We start from the raw sequence: 24,079 nt of genomic DNA, 5'->3' as shown, positions 1-24,079 counted from the left end.
TGAAGACACGAGACACCCCCCCCCTTGGACAGAGGAGCCCTGGGCCAGGCAAAGCCCTGAGCCCCCCAACCCCCACCTGCCCGGAGGAACCCCAGTTCAGCGCGCCTCCCCTTCCCTCCCCAGACCCAAGCCGCCCCGGGGAAAAGCGTCTCTTCACAACGCTTTTGATATGTGTCATGCAGGTTTTGGGGTGGCTAAGGGGACAGTATTTGCTAATCAGCTTCCTGGGTTGATCATTAATCTCTCTGGAGTTGAGGGAGATTACTGATGAACCTGGGAAGGTGAATAGCACATACTACCTTCTCAGCTGCCCCAGAACCTGCATGGGCATAATAAATCAAAAACTCCCCCCCCAGCCAGGGGTCTGTTGGTCACAGCAGTGCTATTATACTCGCCACCCATATAAAGTACGTGTCTAGGCTGAATAGCTCCATATATAGATTTCCTTTGTTACTTTCCTTCTGTTCATATTCTTCTACCGTCCTTCATTTTCCTCCATTACAAAGATCTGGCAGCTTCAGATAAAAATCTGAAATATAAAAAGGAGCTACTTCCTGTAGTTTGAAAACTGAGGATTAGAGTTAAAAAAAAATCCCTAAAGTCTGCTCACTGGCATAGGCCTTGTTTCCTTAATAGATAGTTGTCTGTTTTCAGGCTGTTATTCAAGGGTTTAGATTCACAACACATGTCCAAACCATTGTAGAAGTTCTTCTTATAGGGTGGAATGGGCAGCGCTACCAATGAGACATGTAAACAAAAAAAAAACTTGGAGTGAGATTTTTAGCCTAGCCTTCCTTAAGTGGACCTCTGCTTGTAGGGCCAAGCAACATCACTTTTATACACGTAAGTGATCTAAATTGCACCTGCAAATAACTGAGTGTAAATTAAGTTTGTATTTATTTGTATGTGCAAATCATGGGTTTAAAACCAGAGATCAGTCTGAATACCTGGGTCTTTGTGAGTGCAAAAGCACTAGCTGATTAGCACACCTAACTATGAAATATTAAACTGGTCAGAAACTAACTGCAGTCCTGCAGAAAGGACTCCAATACCCAGCCAAATTGCTAAAATATCTGCTGTGTAGGGATGGCAGGGAGAAAGAGAGGATAGGGTGACTGGAGGGAACAGGGGCAGAAGGGAGAACTCTCCAACCGTTTCCCTCCATCACAGTGTGACTGGCCCCATTAAGATGGAGCAAGGTCCAGTGCACCTGCTGCCCCTGGGGAGTTTCTTGTGTAGGTGGAAACACATTCTCTTCTTCCCCCTTGCTGTCAGTGCTTTGTGCCAATGTTGTTATCAGATTTCCAGCCCTCTGCCTCCACAGGTATCCTCACTAAGGGGGCAGGTTTGCCACTGCAGTAACAGCCACCTCAAAGATGAGAAGTGAGAGGCTGAGGGGAAATGTCTGTGTGTTTTGAGTCTATGCGTCTGTGGGTGCATGGTATGGCACACAAACGTATGCCCAAATGCACATGGAAACAAGTATTTTTGTGTGTGTTTACGTGCCTCTGTAGATGTCTTTGGTGTTTCACTTTTTTCTATGTATATTAGGGGTGTCGATTAATTGCAGTTAACTCATGCGATTAACTAAAAAAAATTAATCATGATTACAAAATTTAATTGCAGTTTTAATTGCACTGTTAAACCATAGAATACCAATTGATATTTATTAAATATTTTGGATGTTTTTCTATATTTTCATATATGTTGTATTCTGTGTTGTAATTGAAATGAAAGTGTATTTTTTTGTTACAAATATTTGCAGTGTAAAAATGATAAACAAAAGAAATAGTATTTTTCAATTCACCTCATACAAGTATTGTAGTGCAATCTTTGTCCTGAAAGTGCAGTTTACAAATGTAGATTTTTCTTTTGTTACATAACTGCACTCAAAAACAAAACAATGTAAAACTTCAAAGCCTACAAGTCCACTCAGTTCTACTTCTTGTTCAGCCAGTCGCTAAGACAAAAAAGTTTGTTTACATTTACAGGAGATAATGCCGCCTTCTTATTGTTTACAATGTCACCAAAAACTGAGAACAGGCATTTGCATGGCACTTTTGTAGCCGGCATTGCAAGGTATTTACGTGCCAGATATGCTAAACATTCTTATGCCCCTTCATGCTTCAGCCACCATTCCAGAGAGCATGCTTCCATGCTGATGATGCTCATTTAAAAAAAAATGCATTAATTGCATTTGTGATTGAATTCCTTGGGGGAGAATTGTATGTTCCCTGCTCTGTTTTACCCACATTCTGCCATATATTTCATGTTATAGCAGTCTCGAATGATGACCCAGCACATGTTGTTCATTTTAAGAACAATTTCACAGCAGATTTGACAAAACGCAAAGAAGGTACCAATGTGTGATTTCTAAAGTCCTCAACCCAAGGTTTAAGAATCTGAAGTGCCTTCCAAAATCTGAGAGGGACGAGGTGTGGAGCATGCTTCCAGAAGTCTTAAAACAGCAACATTCCAATGCAGAGACTACAGAACCCAAGCCACCAAAAAAGAAAATCAACCTTCTGCTGGTGGCATCTGACTCAAATAATGAAAATTAACATGCATCGGTCCTCACTGCTTTGCATTGTTATTGAGCAGAACCTGTCATCAGCATGGATGCATATTTTCTGGAATGATGGTTGAAGTATGAAGGGACATATGAATCTTTAGCACACCTCACATAAATATCTTGCAATGCCATCTACAACAGTGTCATGAGCATGCCTGTTCTCACTTTCAGGTGACATTGTAAACAAGAAGCGGGCAGTATTATCTCCTGCAAACGTAAATAAACTTGCATCCAAAGAAGTGGGTATTCACCCACGAAAGCTCATGCTGCAAAACGTCTGTTAGTCTATAAGGTGCTACAGGATTTTACAGATCCAGACTAACACGGCTACCCCTCTGATAGTAAACAAACTTGTTCGTCTGAGCGATTGGCTGAACAAGAAATAGGACTGAGTGGACTTGCAGGCTCTAAAATTTTACATTGTTTTATTTTGAATGCAGGTTTTTTTGTACATAATTCTACATTTGTAAGTTCAACTTTCATGTTAAAGAGATTGCACTGCAGTACTTGTATTAGATTAACTGAAAAATATTACTTTTTTTACAGTGCAAATACTTGTAATCAAAAATAAATTTAAAGTGAGCACTGTACACTTTGTATTCTGTGTTGTAACTAAAATCAATATATTTTTGAAAATGTAGAAAACAATCCAAAATATTTAAATTTAAATAAATGGTATTCTATTGTTGTTTAACGATGTGATTAACAGCCCTAATGTGTATATCTCTCTGTGTGTGACTGATTTGTGTCACAGAACTGTGAGCATACAAGGTAAGATTAAATTAGCAAAAACGTATGAAAATTAAATAGATTGCTATCGAAATTGAACTCAAACCTACAGAATTTAAACAGCCCTGTAGAATTTAAGAAAGTTCTATATTCCTGCTATAGAATTCCATAGATTGGTTGAAAAATCTTATAGAAATTATATCCTTTGCTATTAATTTTTATAGAACTTTTCCATAAAGAGTGTGTCTGTGTAGCATATTGTAACATGGAGGTTGAGTTTGTGTGTAGGACATGCGCCATACTGTATGTCTGTGTTGCTTGTGTTCCTAGCATGCCTCTGTGTGTGCAGAGCAGATATGTTTGCCTGCGTCTGTTCTTCTGTGCACAGAGGGCAAGTTCATATGTCAGTGTGAGCATGTGGGTGGGAGAACACGTGTGTTAACTATGAGCCAAATCCTGAAGTCCTTACTTTTTCTCAGACTGTGCCCACCCTTATACAGGTTTGGGGACACAAGGAACCCTTCTTCTATTGTATGCCAGTGCCTCCTGTCACACACATGCAAGCATGCAACTTTGTCTTCATTTCAACTGCTAGCTCAAGTTACTAGCTAACTTAGCATGAGTGGGAGCAGCTGCAATGCGAAACTACACTCAAGGTTTGTCTACACTGCAATGTAAGTCCAGGGTTAGAGGGAGTCAAGTCTGTGGCCCTCAAGCCAAGGCTTGAGTGTCCACACTGCACAGTGACCCTAGGTTTAGAACTTCTGGACAGGGGCTTCAAACCTGGGGCCCCAGCATCCACATTGCATTACACAGACCTGAGCCAAACCGCCATATCCCAGGCTTCCTAGTGACCTCCCGAGCTCTGGCTGCTCTAGTCCCTGGTTCCTGGTACAGTGTGGGAAAACTTTGCTGTCCACATTGCGTGTTACAGGAAATTGTTGCAGCCCACCAAGTTCCTAACAGATCCAGCTGAGCTGTCTTTTGGGACTGCATGCTCCTGGCACCTGGAGCCAGCAACATGGAGGAGTCACCATTTGAAGAGCTTCTCTTGCTTGCACCTTCTCTCCTGTTTCAGCAAACAGGCAGAGTCTTCATGAGATGCTGGTGGAGATTCTGGTGACAGTTTCTGACCTACCATAGATACCTGATGAAGGAGGATGAGGATGATAGAGACATGGAAGAAACAAATTGGCTGATACTGTTCGTGACTCCGCATAGCTGCTGATGGCCCCTATGTAGACCAGCGCTTTTGGAACAGGGCCACAAGCACAGACTGGTGGGATTACATTATCATGCAGACCTGGTATGATCAGCAGTGAGTCCAGAACTTTTGCATGAAGAAAGCTACTTGTCTTGAGCTTTGTGAGCAGCTTGATCTGACCCTCTAGTGTCCTGACACACACATGAGGGTAGCCATACTGTTCCAGAAATGGGTTGCTATTACAGCCAGGAAACTGGTTACCACAGATTGTTAAATGTCCATTACTAACCAGGTAGGCAATGGAAAGTCAACCATGGGTAAAGTGATTGCAGAGGTTTTGGAATAACTTCTTGGTTTTGAAAGAATGGGGTTTCCAAATTGGGCTGGGGCCATTGGTGGGACTAATGTGCCCATAGTGTGCTCTCCTCAAGCAGCACATGAGTACATAAAACTCAGAGGGTACAACTCTATCATTGTGCAGGCCCTTGAGGCTGATGTATGTATGTCAAAGTGAGGTACACTAGAAAAGTTTATGATGCAAGGGTGTTCTATCAGGAGTCAACATTCATCAACAGTCTGGAACACTATTCCCACCAAATGATATTGTCATAAATGGAGTTAATGTGCTGCTATCCCTGCTGTTTTCCTGGAGGACCCCAGATGCCCCCTTTTGCCTTGGCTTATGAAACCATATCTTAATCTCAGAGGGCCTGGCAAAAGAAGGTTCAATTATACTCTCAGGAGGTGTAGAATGTGGTTGGATATGTATTTGGCAGCCTGAAATCCTACTAGCGCTGTTTGCAGACACGTTTGGATGCCTGTGTCATCAATGGTATCTGTATTATTGTGGCTTGCTGTCCTCTTCATAGTCTGTGAAGCTAAAGGTGAGCCATTTGCCCCTGAATGGACCTATGGCAGTAACAGATTCATGAACTGGTACACTTAACCGGAAAGTATTCTATGATTCTATGAAGTGCCCCCATCACAGCCAGGGAAGGATGGACCCAGGTATGATAAATCAGGGATGCTTCATGTTCCTACATTATGGTCTTGCATGAAACAATGAAAGATTGAGAATAGTAGGTTTATGAATGTGCTTGTACAAACTTTACAGTAAGAGGTACTGTCTGACATTCCAGGGTGCAACACAGGCCAGCGAGGAGCTGTCAGTCCTGCTCTGCAACCCGGGGTGCCTCACAATGCTTTGCTGCTGTAATTTCCAATCTGGGCTCCTCACAAACAGCAGGCAGGTCACCCCCTGAGTGCCTGTGTATGGTCACAGCCCTGGTTCAGCAGCTTTCACCCTAGCAACCTGTTAGCAAACACCAACCACACCGGCTTCCAGTTGCCTTTGTTACTACGTGCAGTGTGACCTCAACACACTCCCAATCCCAGATTTTCTTCCAAAAACCTGTGGTGTGCAATTCCTGGCCCTCTCCTGGACAGTCCAGATATATTAGGTCTATTGCCCCTCAAGTGGCTAACCCTACAACAGTCTGCTACCTTAAATGAAGTTATTCAAACAATTCACTACACTGGATTAGTTTTAATTAAATAATACAAATTTATATAATTAGAGATTTTAAGTGCCTGAGAGTATAAGGCATTTACATCAGAAATGGTTACAAGACAAATAGAGAGAAAATACTTTCTAAACTTAAACTAGACATGGTTCAAGGTGAAATTCTTATCACAGGTTTCCAGTAATATTGCTGACCAAATTCTCAGGCCAGAGTCTGCTCCCAAAGTCCAAATGTTGTTTCTTTTGTTGTCTTAGGTGACGGAGAGAGATGATAAGGAGAGAGAACTTGAGGTGTTTTTGCCCCTCACTTTTATAGTTCAGTTACCCTTGGAAATGCATTTTCCTGAGAGTTACTGTCTAGTTAAAGTTAATCCAAACAGTAAAGAAGCCAACAAGGTGTCTGGTGGTGGAAGGGGATGCACGCTTTTTTTTCTCACCTCTGTTTGCTGAAATGCAGATTTTTCCTTGTCTCCTGTCTTCCCTCTCTCGCTGTCTGAGGACCTTGTTTACAATGTATATGTAAATTGAGATAAACACTTATTCCTTTGTTTAGGACCTGCTTCAGCAGTCTTGCTTGAGTCTAATCGGGGCTCGGTGAGTTGGAACATGTGCCACCAAGCTCAGTCAGGGGGAATTTGTATATTTACATATAATGTTGCTATACAGATTTTGTCATGATATAATTGACCAGCAAGTTATTAATTTTCAAATGATACCTCACAAGGCATATTTTATACAGAGATTATTACAGTGGTGTATAGAGCCTGAATACAGGGATGCATCTGGTCACACTGTCACATCACGCAATGAAATGTGCAGGGGGGAGGGGTTGCTAAGCATTGTAGTTTTTAATGCCATGACTGCCATGAAATGGGGGGTGTCAGGAGTGGCAAGAGCTGTGGATTTGCAGTGGGGCTTGATGTAGATAAATGTATTGAGAAAATGTCTGCATGCCACTTCCTAGGTGTCCCTTATCATGCATTTACCTTTATTATTTGACATACACATTCTATGATATGATGCAGGGATAGCAATGAAATTTCTTAATAAAATAAAAACCTTTATTTTTGAATATTATATTGTAAAAGCACAATAATAAACCATTGACAGGCAGCCATCAGCACACCAAAACACTAGTAATAAACCAACACCAAAACCTTTTACTAAAAGTGCAAACAGTTAAACCAGTTCAAAACAATAAACCCCCTTCTGCTGCATGTCTCTTGCCCCCCTCCCTGTTTTCCTTTTCTCTTCCCTCCATGTTTAGCATGGATTTTGTGCTGCTGCAGAAGAGTAGAGCTCTTCATGGGGGCAGGAGTCTGCATGGGAGTGGAAGTATGCTGGTGCGGGGAGGGTGCCTGCAGGCAGGTGGAAGACTGCACTGGGTAGATTTGCTCTGTCCACCTGCTGTTAATTCGTGATTGCATTGGCCACCCAACTATGGAATTATCTAGTGTTCCTGGTCTGCAGAAGGTGGAATTGTGGAGGGGACTTAGGCCACTGTGTGGGTGCATCAGGAGTCTGTATGCTGGTGGCCATAAGTGTAAATAGAGCCCAGGAGAAAGACCTGTTTGAGAGGCTATCTTCTTCCCTCAGCTGATATTCTTACTCCAGAAATTGCGATGCAAGCCTCTCCTCAGGCACTGAAATGTCCTCTCACACTCCAACCTGTCTGCCTTTCCACTTGCCGTGATGCCTTCTCTCTCTGGTACTGTATCTGCTTGTTTGCCCTCTCCAGAGTGTCCATCATAAGTTCATTACAGAAATGCTTGCACTATCACAGTTCTGAATCCCAGGGACCTGCTGAAATATGCCCACGTTGCTGAGGTGGAAGGACCAGCAGAGCTTGAAGGGTCTAAAAGCAGACACCAAACAATGCATTATTGCTTTGGTTCTTTCACAAAAGGCTCAGTGCATCCCCAGGCAACTCTTGTGGGATTGCAATGCCAAAAAATTATACTTTGTAAAAGTGGGCTTCAGTGTATTCTGAGAGCAATGCCTCATCACCCAGAAACTCTATGGACAAAACCCAGTTAATCACAGTAAAAGGGTTGCACGAACAATGGTAAGTTAAAAATTTTTAAAACGAATTGCAGAGCTCCTTGGCCTTTTTGGGGGACTGTGGGGGAAAGGGGGTACAATGGTTTACTACATAAGCCTTCTCTATACCTTCAGGTTTTCCACATTTTTTTTTAGGACATTAAAATCTTAGAGGTTCCAGAATGGCAACGGGAGATTTTGTTCCAAACCCTGGGTGCCAAGCCAACTGTGTATGCCTCAGAGGTTTTCAAATATCTAATGAAAAAGCAGCACATCTACAAGTGGAGCAGGTTGGTGACCTACAGATAAGGGCCTGGGAAATATGCTGTTCCTCAAAATGTTACTATCTATCTGAAGTTCTAACTACCAACAGGTTTGCAGCTATCTGCACCTGGGATTGGGTCAGAATGGATCTTGATGAGTTATGGTAACTTGAGTTGTAGCTGCATCCTTAGTACATTACTAACTCAACCTTCATACCATACACCCTGATGTGCCAACTAGCTGAAGTTTTAAAGCACTGCTTGAGCTTGAGATTTTTGTATGTGGACAGGAAATAGGTTGGTGCAACACTCAAGTTATACCTTGTACTAATACTGCAATGAAGGGAAGCCCTGAAGATCAATAAAATGACTATTTTAGCTTGTGATGTAGCCTTAACAGAGTCTTCTGTTTGAATCACATGTCTAGTCATGTGGCTGTATAATCCTTTTGAGCAGTAGTTGGCAGTGGTGGGGAGGCATGTGTAATTCACTTGAGCCCAACTTTCCATTGACTGAGGGTATAAATACCTGCTTTCTCTAAGAGTCACTTGGTTCTTCTCTACTAGCTGGAGTGGGTGCAGAACCCAGTGCCAGTGCTAGGCATAAACACACTAAGTAATTGCTTAGGGCCCATAGCAGCTCAAGGGGGGGGGAGGGGGCTTGGTTTATTAGTATGTGTCGTGTGTGTGTTGGGGGAGGCCAAAAATATTCCTGCTTATGGTCACCAATGGGCTAACACTGCCTCTGGCAGAACCTGTCCATTCTCTTTCTAGCATCAAGAAGACCTTTAAAATAGCTTTTATGTAGCTAGGTAAAGTTGAAAGAGTTTACAAACTAAATAGACAAGACAAAATTTAGAGGGGAAAACAGACACAGGTAAAGTGACATGACTTGTCCAAAGTCACAAAGCAGATCAGTGGCAGACCTGGGAATAGAACTCAGGCTACTTAGGGCACTGGTCTGGGCCTTCTCTATAGGAGCATGCTGCTTCTCTGCAGCAGAGCTTTAATTAATCTCAAAGACCGCCTGTGTGGCTATAGATTAGAACTAATGAGCTAGGTGGCACTAATGTACCTGTCACAACAGGAGCCGGGGGCCAATTGCACACCAATGTCTAGTTAATAGTTCTAAAACTTCCATGAATCATGCCATTGCACATACCAGCCTCTGGCTGTAGGACCTGTATTATCCAGTCACTGCTGATTTGCTTGTGTTTACTCTTTTATATATACAGTGCAGCCTACTGCAAACTAATTTTGAAAAAAGCACTGTAGATGGTATGATGTAAGGAAGAACTGCTTGGAATGAGGGACTGGTCACTTTGGCAACACAGCTCTGTTTGCTGGATACCTAGGCAGAGTGGGTGTGTTTATGTAAATACTGTCTGGTGCTGAAACCTTTCCTCCTCCCCAACTCATCACTAGCTGGTAGGGGAGAGCACATTCAGTCCCTGGTTACATAATAATGAACGTGGATTCAGCAGAGGAAATGGAGTAACAGTTCAAGGAATGTCTGCTTACAATGTCCAATCAGCTCTTGTAGATGTTCACATATTGGACTGTAAATGAATGAGAGCAGCATCCCTATCTGCTTAAAACCAAAGAAATGCTGTCTCCACATCTCTTAACTGATAGCTGAGATATTAAAGCAGCAATGGTTATAGATAAACATGCAGCATTCTTTTTAATTAAAACTCCAGACAGTTAACTGAAGCAAGCTCTTTACAAAGCAAACTAAATACCTGTGATATTTATAGGTTCAATTTTGAATCCCTTTTCCTGATAGGCAGTGCAGAAGCAACGTAGTCCTTGAGGGAATGCAAGCAGCAAACCTGCTGTTGCTATGGAGCTTCTGTCATCACAGTGAAGAGACCCTGTGAGCTCTGCTCATACTCAGAGTTTTCAGGGAAGGCAGTTACAACCTTAATTCAGACAGAAAATATTTACCATAAAGTTGAGCAATGATGTAAGGAAAACAAATCTACCAACTCTATTCAGATTATTTTCAGAGGGTGAACTAGCTCCAGAGCCAGAACTTGTAGAGAATTTCTGGCTCTCAGCACAATAATGGGACAAGCTGAGAGTGGGTAGAAAATGTTATTCATAGATTCCAAGACCAGAAGGGACCATTGTGATCATCGAGTCTGACCTCCTGTATAGCACAGGCCAGAGAACTTTCCCAAATTTAATTCCTAGAGCAGATCTTTTAGCAAAATATCCAATCTTGATTTAAAAATGGTCAGTGATGGAGAATCCACCTCCACCACAACTCTTGGTAGATAGTTCCAGTGGTTAATTACTCTCACTATTAAAAAAGGTATCTCTTATTTCCAGTCTAATTCAAATTATAGCAGAGGTGAGAATATTAGGGTTGGAATAGACCTCCCAAGGTCATCTAGTCCAATCCCCTGCTCAAAGAAGGACCACCACCAACTAAATCATTCCATCAGGGCTTTGTCAAGGCAGGCCTTAAAAATCTCTAAGGATGGAGATTCCACCACCTCCCTAGGTAACACATTCCAGTGCGTCATCTAGTGAAATAGTGTTTCCTAATATCCAACCTAGACCTCCCCCACTACAACTTGAGACCATTGCTGCTTGTTCTGTCATCTGCCACCACTGAGAAAAAGTGCACACTCCTGTCTCATATCCAACTTCTCGTCTATGTTAATCCCTAGATCCTTTTCTGCAGAACTGCTGCTCAGCCAGTCAGTCCCTAGCCTGTAGCGGTGCATGGGATTCTTCCTTCCTAAGTGTAGGACTCTGCACTTGTCCTTGTTGAACCTCATCCGATTTCTTTTGGCCCAATCCCAGTCTAGGTCACACTGGACCCCATCTCTACCCTCCAGTGTATCTACCTCTCCCCCCAGTTTAGTGTCATCTGCAAACTTGCTGAGGGTGCAATTCATCCCATCATCCAGATCATTAATAAAGATGTTGAAAAAAACTGGCCCCAGGACCAATCCCTGGGGCACTCCGCTTGATACCGGGTGCCAACTAGACACCGAGCCGTTGATCACTACCCATAGAGCCCGACAATCTAGCCAGCTTTCTATCCACCTTATAGTCCATTCATCCAATCCATACTTTAAGTTGCTGGCAAGAATACTGTGGGAGACCGTATCAAAAGCTTTGCTAAAGTCAAGATGTATCACATCCACTGGTTTCCCCATATCGACAGAGCCAGTTATCTCATCATAGAAGGCAATCAGGTTGATCAGGCATGACTTGCCCTTGGTGAATCTATGTTGACTGTTCCTGATCACCTTCCTCTCCTCCAAGTGCTTCAACATGGATTCCTTGAGGACCTGCTCCATGATTTTGCTGGGGACTGAAGTGAGGCTGACTGGTCTGTAGGTCTCCTGGTTCTCTTTCTTCCCTTTTTAAAATAGGGGCATTATATTTACCTTTTTTCAATCATCTGGGACCTCCCCCGATCGCCACGAATTTTCAAAGATAATGGCCAGTGGCTCTGCAATCAAATCAGCCAACTCCCTCAGCAGCCTTGGATGCATTAGATCTGGACCCTTGGACTTGTGCATGTCCAGCTTTTCTAAATAGTCTTTAACCTGTTCTTTCACCACTGAGGCTACTCATCTCCTCCCCATACTGTGTTGCCCAGTGCAGCAGTCTGGGAGCTGACCTTGTCTGTGAAGACCAAGACGAAAAAAGCATCGAGTACTTCAGCTTTTTCCACATCATCTGTCACTAGGTTGCCTGCCCCTTTCAGTAAGGGTGCCACGCTTTCCCTGACCTTCTTGTTGTTAACATACCTGTTCTATTGAAGGGTTGTAAAATTTAGCAGGTGGAGTAGGCTACATGTGTGAGTGTAGGGGAGGTGTAGATCATGTGCTCTGTTCCCTGAGGGTTCTGCACTAACTGCAAAGGCAGAGTTTAAGTATGTTATGAGCATAGTGTGCATTGTTCAAGGAGGACTGAGTTAAGGTTGCATTGATGTGCACCTTAAACTTCTAAAGACCAGGAAATACAGAGTTAAATTTGAAATACCAAAACACGTGTGTCCTGGTTTTCAGAAGCTTGGGGTTTGCGCAACTCAACATTCTGGAAGGGCACAAGATACCACCAGTCAGCCTTAATTATGTGTTAAAGCTTTTTTGTCAGTGAATAATGAGTAAAGTCCTGATCTGTGCTGAGCAATTATGAACAGACATGGAGGCAAAAGTTGACTAAATTATTCAATATGAGCTATTCACTCAACTCCAATTTCAGACCCATCATTCGTTATTCCATCTAAACGAGTCTTCCTCCTTTGCGGTTCACATCCTTCAGATACTTGTAGACTGATAGGATGGTGCTTAGCTAAACTGTACATACTTAGCTCTCATCATCTCGCCTCATAAATCATTCTTTGTTCTTTGCAGTCTTTCTTCTACAGAGGCATCCACCAATGAATGCAGCATTGTAGGTGTGGTCTCACCTGAGATTTTTAAAGAGAGGGACTGTCCACTCACTGTTGCATGATGTGAAGGTCTGCATATGCAGCTCAGCTTTTTTCTGCCATATCACATTGTAAACTCAGATCTAATGGTTCTAATTGTTCACTGTTCCTAGCTGTGTTGCCATCACTGTCTTCTAGCATTGAATATCATGGTTAGATAATTTTGCCAAGAACTATTAATGTAAACTTTTCAAATTGTATCTTACTTTTCTATTACTTCCCCGTATCCCCCTAAGTTCCCTACTGCCCTGATTCTGTGTCCCTGAAGCCAACGGGAGTTTAGTCATTGAGTTCAATGGGAGTAGGATCTGTACCTAGATCCTTTTTGGTTTGTGCTTGCATGCAACAGCATATGCAACTCATCCCGTTTTAGTATCAGCTGTGAATTTAAATCACAGCTCACTAATGAATATATAAAGAAAATCTGGACCTATCTTTGATCCCAGTTGTGTCTCACTATATGAGTCCCTCCTTACAACACTTTACTGTGTTTAATCATCTGTCGTTTATGGGCCTTTTTCCACATGACAGTATCATATCCAAGCCATTTAATTAAAATCTTGCAAAATTAAAACACTGTATGAAAGGTTTTTCTAAAATGAAATAGTAAGTTACTGCATTCCCTTCATCCACAATTTTTAAATCTTTTAAATGGAGGGATCTTAAAATACATAGCTACATGTAACAAGAAGGAAACAGTAGAATGATTTTAGAGTTATAACATACAGTCAGCAAAATCCCATGGGGCATTTCTCATATCATCCAGTTTTTAGTTTTAGCTCTTCCAGGAATCATTCCATCTCATGCTGCAAGTTCAGCCTACATTGTGATTAAAATAAAATTAAAACACTAATTATAGCCAATGCCGTCTTTTATGAGACAGTATTGCTGGCCCTCTCTTCATGTTCTGATGTTTAACTTGTACTTCAGGGCAGCACCTCACTTCAAATGAAGGAGCCCCAGTGCTCTTTGAATTCCAGTTACCTTAATTCACACACCTTTTTTTGTTTTTGTTTGATATTTTTTTACAGAAATTTTAAAATTGTAGGACTTGTTTGGGAAAATGTATTCTAACGTCCTAGGACTGCTGCTGGAACATAAGAACTGCCATACAGGGTCAGACCAACGAACCATCTAGCCCAGTATCCTGTCTCTGACAGTGGCCCATACCAGAGCTTCAGAGGATGTGTACAGAACAAGCCAGCTAGAGTGATCCACCCTGTCTTCCTCTCCCAGTTGTTGGCATCAGAGGTTTAGGGTGACCGCAAGCATGAGATTGCATCCCTCACCATCTTGGCTAATAGTGATTGATGGACCTATCCTTCATGAACTTATCTAGTCCTTTTTTGAGCCCAGCTGTACTTTAGGCCATCACAACATCCCATAGCAATGAGTTCCACAGGTTAATTGTGCATTTTGTATAGAAAAGGTTCTTTATCTTGTTTGTATTAAACCAGCTACCTATTAAGTTCATTGGATGGCCCATGCTTTTTTTGCACTGCTGGAAAGGGTAAATAACACTTCTCCATTCACTTTTACCACAACATTCATGATTTTATAGACCTCTATCATATCCCACCATAGCTGTCTGTTTTCTCAGCTGAACAGCTCTAACCTGTTGTCTCTCTACTTGTATGGAAGCTGTTCCATACCTTTGATCATCTTTGTCGCCCTTCTCTGAACCTTTTCTGGTTCCATGAAATCATTTTTGAGAAGGGATGGCTAGAACTGGACAGAGTATTTAAGCTGGAGGCATATCATGGCTTTATATGGTGGCATTATCTTGTTTTCAGTCTGCTTTTCTATCCCTTTCCTAACATTGTTAGCGTTTTTTTGACTGCTGCTGCACATTAGCTTTGCTGGGGCATCCTGTAGTCTCGAGGCGCTTGATTTTTTGCTTCCTTATTACTATTTATTCCATTATTTTTGCTAGGGACTCTCAGATGGTGAGCACCAGGGTGACTTTATTTCAGTCCCACGGCACTGATGGGTCAGCACCTGTTTTCCTTTGGTATATGGAATTGAGGGGGCAGCATCCATTTCCCAGCAGATTTGAGGGGAAGATATTCAAGGAAATCTAGTATGTCCTAATGTTTAAATAGTACTGATTTTGTCTGTTGTGCTGATTGGCTGACTCTGGTTCTCTAGACCCTGCCATGAGGTGGACTATTCTATGTGTTATTACTATTGTAATGTAACTTCCAATCCTCTCAGCTCTCTGTGTTGCCAATTACACAGCTCCTGCAACCAGTTCCAAGTACAGCATTTTCATATTGGGCTTTACTGGTTCATGGCCCTTTAGCAATCTAGCAGCAAGGTTGAAATAACCAGGCTAATAAAAGCTCACTCTTTGCACTTGGTAATTACTCTCTCTAACAAATAGAGCATACAGCCTAAAATAAGTCTATAGATTAATTTTTCAGATCACAGAAAAGGAAATAATGAAATTTGGGTGTTATAGTTAACACCAGTTTTAAAATGCAGTATTTCCTCTTTCTAGGGAGCTGCTTTACATGTTGAGCTGTGAAAGTTCCATTCTTTCCCTTGTTATTGTACTCAAAGTAATTATTTTTAGTTTAGTTTGAGAGGTTGGTTAAAGGAAGCTATTTGAGACAGGGAGGAGGACTGAGGTTCTATAGAAATTTCAAGCAGCTCTGCACTGAATCATCAAATCCCAAGAGCACAGAGGCATTCCATAAAAATGTCACACAGACCTTCTGGCATATTAATCAGGAAGCAGCAGCAAGCTCTCACTTTCAGTTAGGTTTCTTTAAAGTTTCTACCCTGCTGAGTAAGTAAAATCCTATACAGTGTTGTTGTAGCACTGTCTGTCCCAGCATATTAGAGAGACAAGGTGAGTGAGGTAATCTCTGTTATTGGACCAACTTCTGTTGGTGAGAGAAAGACAGGCTTTTGAACCATACAGAGCTTTTCTTCAGGTCTGGGAAATGAACACAGAGCTGTGTGTAAGCTCTAAAGCCTGCCTGCCTGTCTGTCTGTCTCTTTTTCTCTCTTCCACCAACAGAAGTTGGTCCAATAAAAAAGAAATTACCTCACCCACCTTATCTGAGTAAAGTCTTATCATTCAGTAGTGGAAGAGGGTTTTTGTTTTTTTGTTTTTAATCAGATTAAAATGAGAATCTAATCAAGATTTGGTCTGTTTCAACCCTGGACACACTTGTACTAATTAGATGAAGTGTGTGGACTAGGGTTGCCAGGCATCTGTTTTTTGACTAGAATGCCTAGTTAGAAAGAGACCCTGGTGGCTCTGGTCAGCACCACCGCTGCTAAAAGTCCGGTTGGCCACAGAGGCCGGCATGTCCCTCTGGCTCCTAGGCGCAGGGGCGGCTAGGGTGGGCTCTGAGCATTGCTCCCATCACGAGCATTGGTTCTGCAGCTCCCATTGGCTGCTCCTGTGCCTAGGAGCCAGAGGGACATGCCGCCCACTTCTGGGAGCTGCCTGAGTTAAGTGCTGCTTGGACCCTGCACCCCCTCCCGCACCCCAATCTCCTGCTCCAGCCTTGAGCCCCCTCCCGCACTCTGAACTCCTCGTCCACAGCCTAGAGCCCCCTCCTGCACTCCAAACCTCTCATCCCCGGTCCCACCACAGAGGTCACACCCCCAGCCAGGGCCCTAATCCCCCTCCTACACCCCAATCCCCTGCCTCAGCCTGGACCCTCCTCCCGAAACCTGAACCCCTAATTTCTGGCCCCACCCTAGAGCCTGCACCCCAACCCCCTTCCCCAGCCCAGTGAAAATTAGTGAGTGAGGGTGCAGGAGAGGGGGGGGATAGAGTGATCAGGGGGCGGGGCCTCGGGGAAGGGGTGGGGCAAGTGTATTGGTTTTCTGCAGTCAGAAAGTTGGCAGTCCTATGTGGATCCAAAGCACTAATAGTGTTAACCCAGTCACTGTTAAACAAGGTTTGGGGTTGGTATATGGAGACCGTACCTTGCTTTGTACTATGGTAAACACACCATTTAAAATTAATTTTAACTTTTTATTAAAGAAACAGAAAAAGAAGAAAATATAATTAAAGCATTTAAGATGTGAAGTATTAATTAAGGTTTTCATTTTAACAACATCTCTTGTTTCCTTTCCCTTTAGTTGGTGAGAATTTTTAGAAGGAGAAAAAAAATCCTTGCTTGACAGTCTGGTAATAACTGTCCTTTTTGGGGGAAAGAGTAGTTAGTTGGGATGGGCTGCAGCTGTTGTTGTTAAAGTCTGATTCCATTTCCTAAGAAGACAAAACAAGACAAACATATATAAAAGGGGAGAGAAAAGAATAGCAAAGAGAGAAGATGCAGCTTCTATCTCTGGTGTTGATTTTTCACTTGCAGCCTCACTGCTAGAAAAACACAATCACAACACATGGTCTTATTATCCACTCTGAGACCTGGCAAACTTGTACTGGCCTTGGGCTGTTTAGGCCCTTACTTTTAGTTGCCTTTTTCTAGTCACAGGCTTACAGCAGTGTGGCAATATATACAGTGTTGGCTGGCTAAGTCTTGCATCCTAACTGGTATTCAGGATTGTGGAAGTAGAGAAATAACTGACAGGGATTTGTAGGGGATCTTAATGCATGACAGTCTCTGTTAGCCAGAGTTAGGCTAGCTGTAACCCTAATAACGCGAGATTTGTAGAAGCAAGGATTGTGTGAGGCGAGTGGAAAAGAACTGTGTGAGAAGTTGTTTTTCGACCTTGTGTAGATAATACAATATGTAGACTGGTGTCTCTTAAGTGAGAAAAACAAGATATCAGGATGACCTATGTATAAACAAAATGCAGCTGTTGCTTATTATTGTCTGTAACAAAAGTATAAATGCTGGCTGTAATTGTTTACCTATTGAGAGATCTGTCTAGGAAGGGGAGACCCTATGTCCTAGTGCACTCTCTCCCTGTTGTAGCTGCTAAACAGAATAAAGTATCTGACTCTGCTGCACCCAAACAAAAAGCGAGAACTGAGTTTTTCTCCAACAGGATTTAGCTGGAGTTGATGGAGGTGGCAGTGTCATCTGGGTCCCTCTCTCTGGCCTGGTCTGGTCAGGACATCTCTCAAGTTTAGGATGAAGGAGGTCTGGGGTTCCAGAATATAGTGGGGGTAGCAGTCATGATGGTGATGCAGTTTTTTCCCCCAAGTAGTCCTAGTAGTCATCTTTTTCCCCAAATCTCATTCTTTAAGGACCCTAAAAGGGAGTAATGGGTGTGTAGACACTAGGGTGACCAGATTTCCCGATTTTATAGGGACAGTCCCGATTTTTCGGTCTTTTTCTTATATAGGCTCCTATTACCCCCCACCCCCATCCTGATTTTTCACACTTGCCGTCTGGTCACCCTACTAGGCACCCTTTACTAGAGGGGCCTCTGAACTTTTCTCTGAGTGTTCCAGGGAAAAGCCTGTGTGCAGCAATCTAGCCTTAGTGACTACAACTCCCATGATGCCTTGGGGAAAGGGGGAGAGACTTCCTCGTGCAAGGAAAGAAGGCAGTGTATGCCATTTTGGAGAAAGGAGTGAGATTGCTGCTGTGGAGCTCTGTCCATACCAGGATCTGCTGCTAGGAAGCCAGAAGCTGTTGCTGGGAGCCTGCCGGGGCTTTGATCAAGCAGGGAGCTGCAGAGGCTGTTGGTGGCTTCACTGGAGTCAGAGCAGAGACTGTTGCTGTGCCTAGAGCTGACTGAGGTTGGCCTGCAGTGAAGGACTGTGAATAACCCCTGCTCTGGTTTGGGAAAGTACTTGCAAGGGGGCACAGCAGAGAGACTGAGTCTGAGGAGAGGCAGAGTGATCTTCCCATTGAACCAGGACCCTGAGCTGGTGACATTTGGTGGATCCAGCTCCAGTTTCAGAGGGGGTGTGCAGCTTTGTGGCTTGGCTGGACTGATACACAGAGCCTGTAACAGAGTGCTGTCTCCAACTGCAGATCTTCCAGCGCACCCACGCATGCAATAGTCTAGGACTCTGAAATCCAGAGGAGTGTATGCTGCGGGGTGGGGTGAATGGTGCCAGTGTAAATGCCAGTTACATACGTTTAATTTATTACTGTATATTATATTTGTTAATTGATTTTATTAAACTACCCCTGTGGATTTAAATTAGTAGTGACATTTAATCTTCGTCTGTTATACCTTGTTTCTTAAGTTGTTAAGTAAAGGAGTGTTAGCTCTAATTTAAGTATATTAGATGTATATTATTTATAATTGGTATTTGAGTTAGACCCATGCCACAGGTGGTGGTGGTTAATATTGTTGTTATTTATTATTATTACTATCTGAAGGGGTTTATTCCTGGAGGTTCCCAGGACACACCATTGAGTGTTTACAGGGGCCAGCCAGGTGGAGGCACCACCAATTTTAACTTCCTTTAGGAGTAAAGGGACTGCAGCAGTGGGGTGGATAGAGGATTCCCACTTATCCAATATCACCACTGGGATACTCAGGATCTCCTTTAATGTCAACACATCAGGCGCCTAGGTGAGTGTTGCCTGTTCCTGAGTAACCCAGGGAAGAAAGGGGTGTTACATGTGGAATAGCCTGTCCTCTCATTATTTTGTCCACTGGTTAGGCCTAGTTTCTGACACACCAATTTTGGTGAGAGTGGTTTCCCTAGATGCCAACTTCTGGAGGTGCCAGTCAGCCTTCTGGGGGCACTACATCTCTCAGCTGCTTGGCCAGTTTTGCTTGGCTTGGAGGGCAGAGCGCCAAAGAACATTTTCTCCCTGGAGCAGCAAAACACCTCAGGTTATCCTGGCGTCTGTGCCTGTGGAGAAGTGGGTGAAATTTGCCCCACATTATCATATTAATGTTACTGTAAGATATGTAACTTTTGGCTTTCCTGCTTTGTTTTTAATTTGAACTGTGCACAAATTGTGCTCACAAAAAGAAGGGGCAGGTCTCAACTGATGAGGCTAGAGTACAGTTTTTTAAAACAGTAGCAGGGAGCCGGGCAGGAGAAGGCCAGGGAAAGGTTTCAGGCAGAAGCTCTACAGTGAAGCAGGGAAACAGCTGAAGCAGGTTTAAGGGATAACATTGTTTCCTCATTCTTATGAATCCCTTGTTCAGTGTTGAAGTAAAGCATCTGATCCTTCATCATCGTCTAATGATATAGCCCTTTTAAGTCTTATAAGGAAAGGGAAAAAATTGCTGAGTTCCTTGGATTTACTCATGGAATTTAGCTCCTCTTATTTAGCCTAATAAAATTCAGAGAGTCTCAGAAATGAATATAAAACCCCAAAGATGCAGTCATAGGGACTGTATGATAGAGCACAAATGTCTGTGGAAACAAAACTTAGGAGCCACTCACTAACTGGTAGAGGTGAGGAGGAAACCTTTGCTATTTATTATTTTTTATTTATTTTGATTATATTATTTGTATTACCATCGCACTTAGGAGCCCTCTAAGGTGCCTGGTTTAAACATATTAGTCATAATTACAGCACATTTGCATAATCCTTTTTTAGTTGACCATACATACATTATGCAAGAATATTAATGATCAGTGAGGTATTAGTTTTCTTTTAACATGACTAGGGTTGTCAACTTTCTAATCGCACAAAACCGAACATCCTTGCCCTGCTCCCTGCCCCCCCCTTTCCCCGAGGCCCCCCCCTCACTCCATCCCCCCTCCCTCTGTCACACAGTTTCCCTCACCCTCATTCACTTGCTCATTTTCAGGGGTGTGGGAGGAGATATCAGCTCTGGGCTAGGGGTGCAGGCTCTGGGATGGGGTCAGAAATGAGGGGTTCAGGGTGCAGAAGGGGGCTCTGGGCTGGGGCAGAGGGTTGGTGTATGGGGGGGTGAAGGCTCTGGCTGGGGTTGCGGGCTTGGGGGAGGCCAGAAATGAGGGGTTTGGGGTGCAGGAAGGGGCTCCGGGCTGGGGCCGAGGGGTTTGCAGTGCGGGAAGGGGCTCTGAGCTGGAGCAGGGGCTGGGGCATGAGGTGTGGGCTCGGGGAGGGAGTTTGGGTGCAAGAAGGGGCTCAGGGCAGGGGCAAGGTGTTAGGGCACGGGAGATGAGGGGGGTGGGTTCTGGGCGGCGCTTACCTCGGGCAGCTCCCCGGAAGTGGCGACATGTCCCCTTGCTCCTAGGTACATGAGTGTCCAGGTGGCTCTGCACACTGCCCCCGTCCACAGGCACTGCCCCCAGAGCTCCCATTGGCCATGGATTATGGCCAATGGAAGCTGCAGAGCCAATACTCAGGGCGGGGGCAGCGTGTGGAGCCTCCCTAGCCGCTCCTCCACCTAGAAGCTGAGGGACATGATGCTGCTTCTGGGGAGCCATGCAGAGCCAGGTAGGGAGCCTGCCTTAGCCCCACTGTGCCGCCAACCAGACTTTTAACGTCCTGGTCAGCAGTGCTAACCGGAGCTGCCAGAGTCCCTTTTGGGGTATTCTGGTCAAAAACCGGATGCCTGGCAACCCTATATATGACACCTTTTGGGTATATATCATGACAACAATCATAGAATCATAGAATATCAGTGTTGGAAGGGATCTCAGGAGGTCATCTAGTCCAACCCCCTGCTCAAAGCAGGACCAATCCCCAACTAAATCATCCCAGCCAGGGCTTTGTCAAGCCTGACCTTAAAAACCAATAAGAAAGGAGATTCCACCACTTCCCTAGGTAACCCATTCCAGTGCTTCATCGCCCTCCTAGTGAAATAGTGTCTCCTAATATCCAATCTAAACCTCCCCCACTGCAACTTGAGACCATTACTCCTTGTTCTGTCATCTGCTACTACTGAGAACAGTCTAGATCCATCCTCTTTGGAGCCCCCTTTCAGGTAGTTGAAAGCAGCTATCAAATCCCCCCTCATTCTTCTCTTCTGCAGACTAAACAATCCCAGTTCCCTCAGCCTCTCCTCATAAGTCATGTGCTTCAGCCCCCTAATCATTTTGACAACAATGGGTTAGTTGTAGTGAGTATGTCAGGTCTGACAAGAGTTGCTGACACAGAGTAGTGAACTATGTCTGTGTACAGGGCCGGCTCTGGCTTTTTTGCCGCCCCAAGCAAAAAAAAAAAGGGCGGGGGGGGGGCAGCGGCGCGGCAAAGCAGGAGGGGAACAAAACAAAACAAAAAAAACCTGTGGCACGGCCGGAGCAGCAAAGTCGGGGGGGACACCTGCAGCGCGGCCGGAGCGGCAAAGAAAACAAAACTTGTGGTGCGGCCGGAGCGGCAAAGCAGGGAAAGAAAACAAAACAAAAAAAACCTGGGGCATGGCCGGAACGGCAAAGCAGGAGTGGGGAAAAAACAAAACAAAAGAAAAACCTGTGGCGCGGCCGGAGCAGCAAAGCGGGGGTAGGGGGGAACCTGCAGCACAGCTGGAATGGCAAAGCAGGGAAAGAAAACAAAACAAAACAAAAAACCTGGGGCATGCCCGGAGTGGCAAATCAGGGGAAAATAAAACAAAACGGCGTGGCCAGAGCGGCAAAGCAGGGGAAAAACCCCCCTGCTGGGCAGCCGGAGCCAGGGTGCAGGGGGACTCCCTGTGCTGCAGACATGCAGCGGAGTGCGCACCCAGTCTAGCGGGGAGGGAGCGGGGGAGAGAGAGAGCAGGGGGTGGCCAGGGCTTCAGTGGGGCGCTTGTCCTGCGGTCCCGACCACTGTGCCGCCTGCCGGGCGGGCTCCGCACCGCTCCAGTCGGCGGAGAGGGAAGAACAGGGGTTGCCCTGCCCAGTTTGCTGCAGGGCACGCCCCTCCTCTGCACTGCCATCCCCTATAGGGCGGCTGGAGAGGCAAACCAAAAAAAACCCAAAAACTGGCCGTGCTGCCCTGGGTTTGGGCAGAATGCCGCCCCATAGAATATGCCGCCCCAAGCACCAGCTTGCTCAGCTGGTGCCCTGTCTGTGTATCACAGTGGCTTTCAGTAGAACTTATGGTAGAGACACCAAGAGGATGAAGGGTTAGGAGAAGGAGGAACAGATTTGAAATAGGAAAAAAGAAAGAAAAAACTCCAAGCATCCATCACCCCCCTCAATCTTTGTCTGCCTTGCATCCAGGGAGAGGAGCTGGTTACTTATTGCGTTCCTTAATACTGATGCATTTAAACAATTGTAAATGTAAATTCTCTTTTCTTGGCATCTCCAGTCCAATATTTCAGACAACTGATGAATGGAAGCTCCTTCAAGGGCTTCCTCCTGCCTTGTGGACTGAATTACCAATAATGGGACTGTGGTATGCAAGACTTGCCCTTACTCACATGTTAAAGGGACTTGGAGTCATACTGCTATGGTGAGCATGGTATAAAACCATGAATGTATTAGGTCAGATAGAATCACTGCAGGAGGGGCTGGCCCATGATGCACAGGTGTCCCTAGCTCAGAAGTCTGTAAATGAGGGATTTAATCAATTCTTTGAGATTCTCAGGTCTGGAACTTTTAGTTCTAGGGCCAAAATCAGATATTGTTTAAGTAGGTGCCACTTTATTGGCTTCAGGTGAATAAAGTAGCACCCATTTACACCAGTTCTGAATATTACACATCATGAATGATGAAGAGCTTCCTAATATTCAGGAAGATGTGGCTGTGACTCAGCAGAAATTATTTAGCATTTAGTGATGTTGGAAAGGGACCTTTGAATATTCTAATTGTTGAATAACAATGTACCGGTAGTAGTTATTCACTTTCCCTTTTAACTGAGGGTAAAAATTATTTCCCATTCATCCAGCGTACTGCCTAAATGCACAATAAGCCATTAATGATTGCTGTAAGTCAACCTTTTACTTGTGCTTGCAAAATGAAGCTACTAGCCCAAAGCAATTAAACAAAGCTGTGTCTCTCTCTTTCACTCTTCTGAAGCAACACAAAAATCAACAACCCTGATTACAATGGGATTTCCAGTCTTTGACGTCAGAGGGAATCTGACAACATCCATCATTTCAGAGACCCTGCTGCTCTGTCTGCTTTTAATGTCATCTGCATTTTTTCTTGAACCTGGGAGTAGGTATGTTTGGAGGAATAAATTGCCTCTGTGTTTGCATTTGAGCCTGCATAGGATATATGTGGGGTTGTGTGTGCTGAAGCTGTGCCTGGGTGTGTCTGCAGCTGCAAGAGATGCATGTATATTTTTAGGTGGAAGCTGCAAGTGTGAGCATCATACCAGGCAAATCAGAGAAGTACTGTAGCAGCAAAAGAGGCCCTACAAGGGGAAGAGGGAGATGGTTCCAGAGCCCCCAAGGAACCACAGTAGTAATAGCAGCTGCAACCGATTCTCACAGGGGAACAGGGGTGAAAATAATATTAAACACTTACCCATATATATTAAACATATATTAAACTTACCCATACCAGCTGCTGCTACCTGGAT

At 44.2% G+C, this 24,079-nt stretch overlaps 1 protein-coding gene and 1 long non-coding RNA gene across 2 annotated transcripts in view; one reads left to right on the top strand and one right to left on the bottom strand.

Annotated features, from left to right (window-relative positions):
* The window catches only part of REEP2 (receptor accessory protein 2), a 69,949-nt gene extending 46,359 nt beyond the window's left edge, over window positions 1-23,590 (top strand). Inside the window, exons 10-11 of the transcript XR_005583697.1 lie at window positions 22,862-23,005; window positions 23,572-23,590. The gene's annotated coding sequence lies outside the window, so the exon portion shown is untranslated. The remainder of the gene's footprint in view (window positions 1-22,861; window positions 23,006-23,571) is intronic.
* Window positions 7,115-10,135, bottom strand: LOC120370314. The gene is made up of 3 exons (XR_005583701.1): window positions 10,072-10,135; window positions 9,851-9,888; window positions 7,115-7,882 (listed from the first exon to the last, which is right to left on the bottom strand). It is a non-coding gene; the product is annotated as an uncharacterized LOC120370314 (long non-coding RNA).
* Window positions 23,591-24,079: the final 489 nt, after the last annotated feature.

This window comes from Mauremys reevesii, linkage group 8 (assembly GCF_016161935.1).
Source record: "Mauremys reevesii isolate NIE-2019 linkage group 8, ASM1616193v1, whole genome shotgun sequence".
Taxonomy (NCBI): Eukaryota; Metazoa; Chordata; order Testudines; family Geoemydidae; genus Mauremys; species Mauremys reevesii.
Note: the sequence above shows the minus strand (reverse complement) of the source record. Positions and strands in the feature narration are given on the sequence as shown.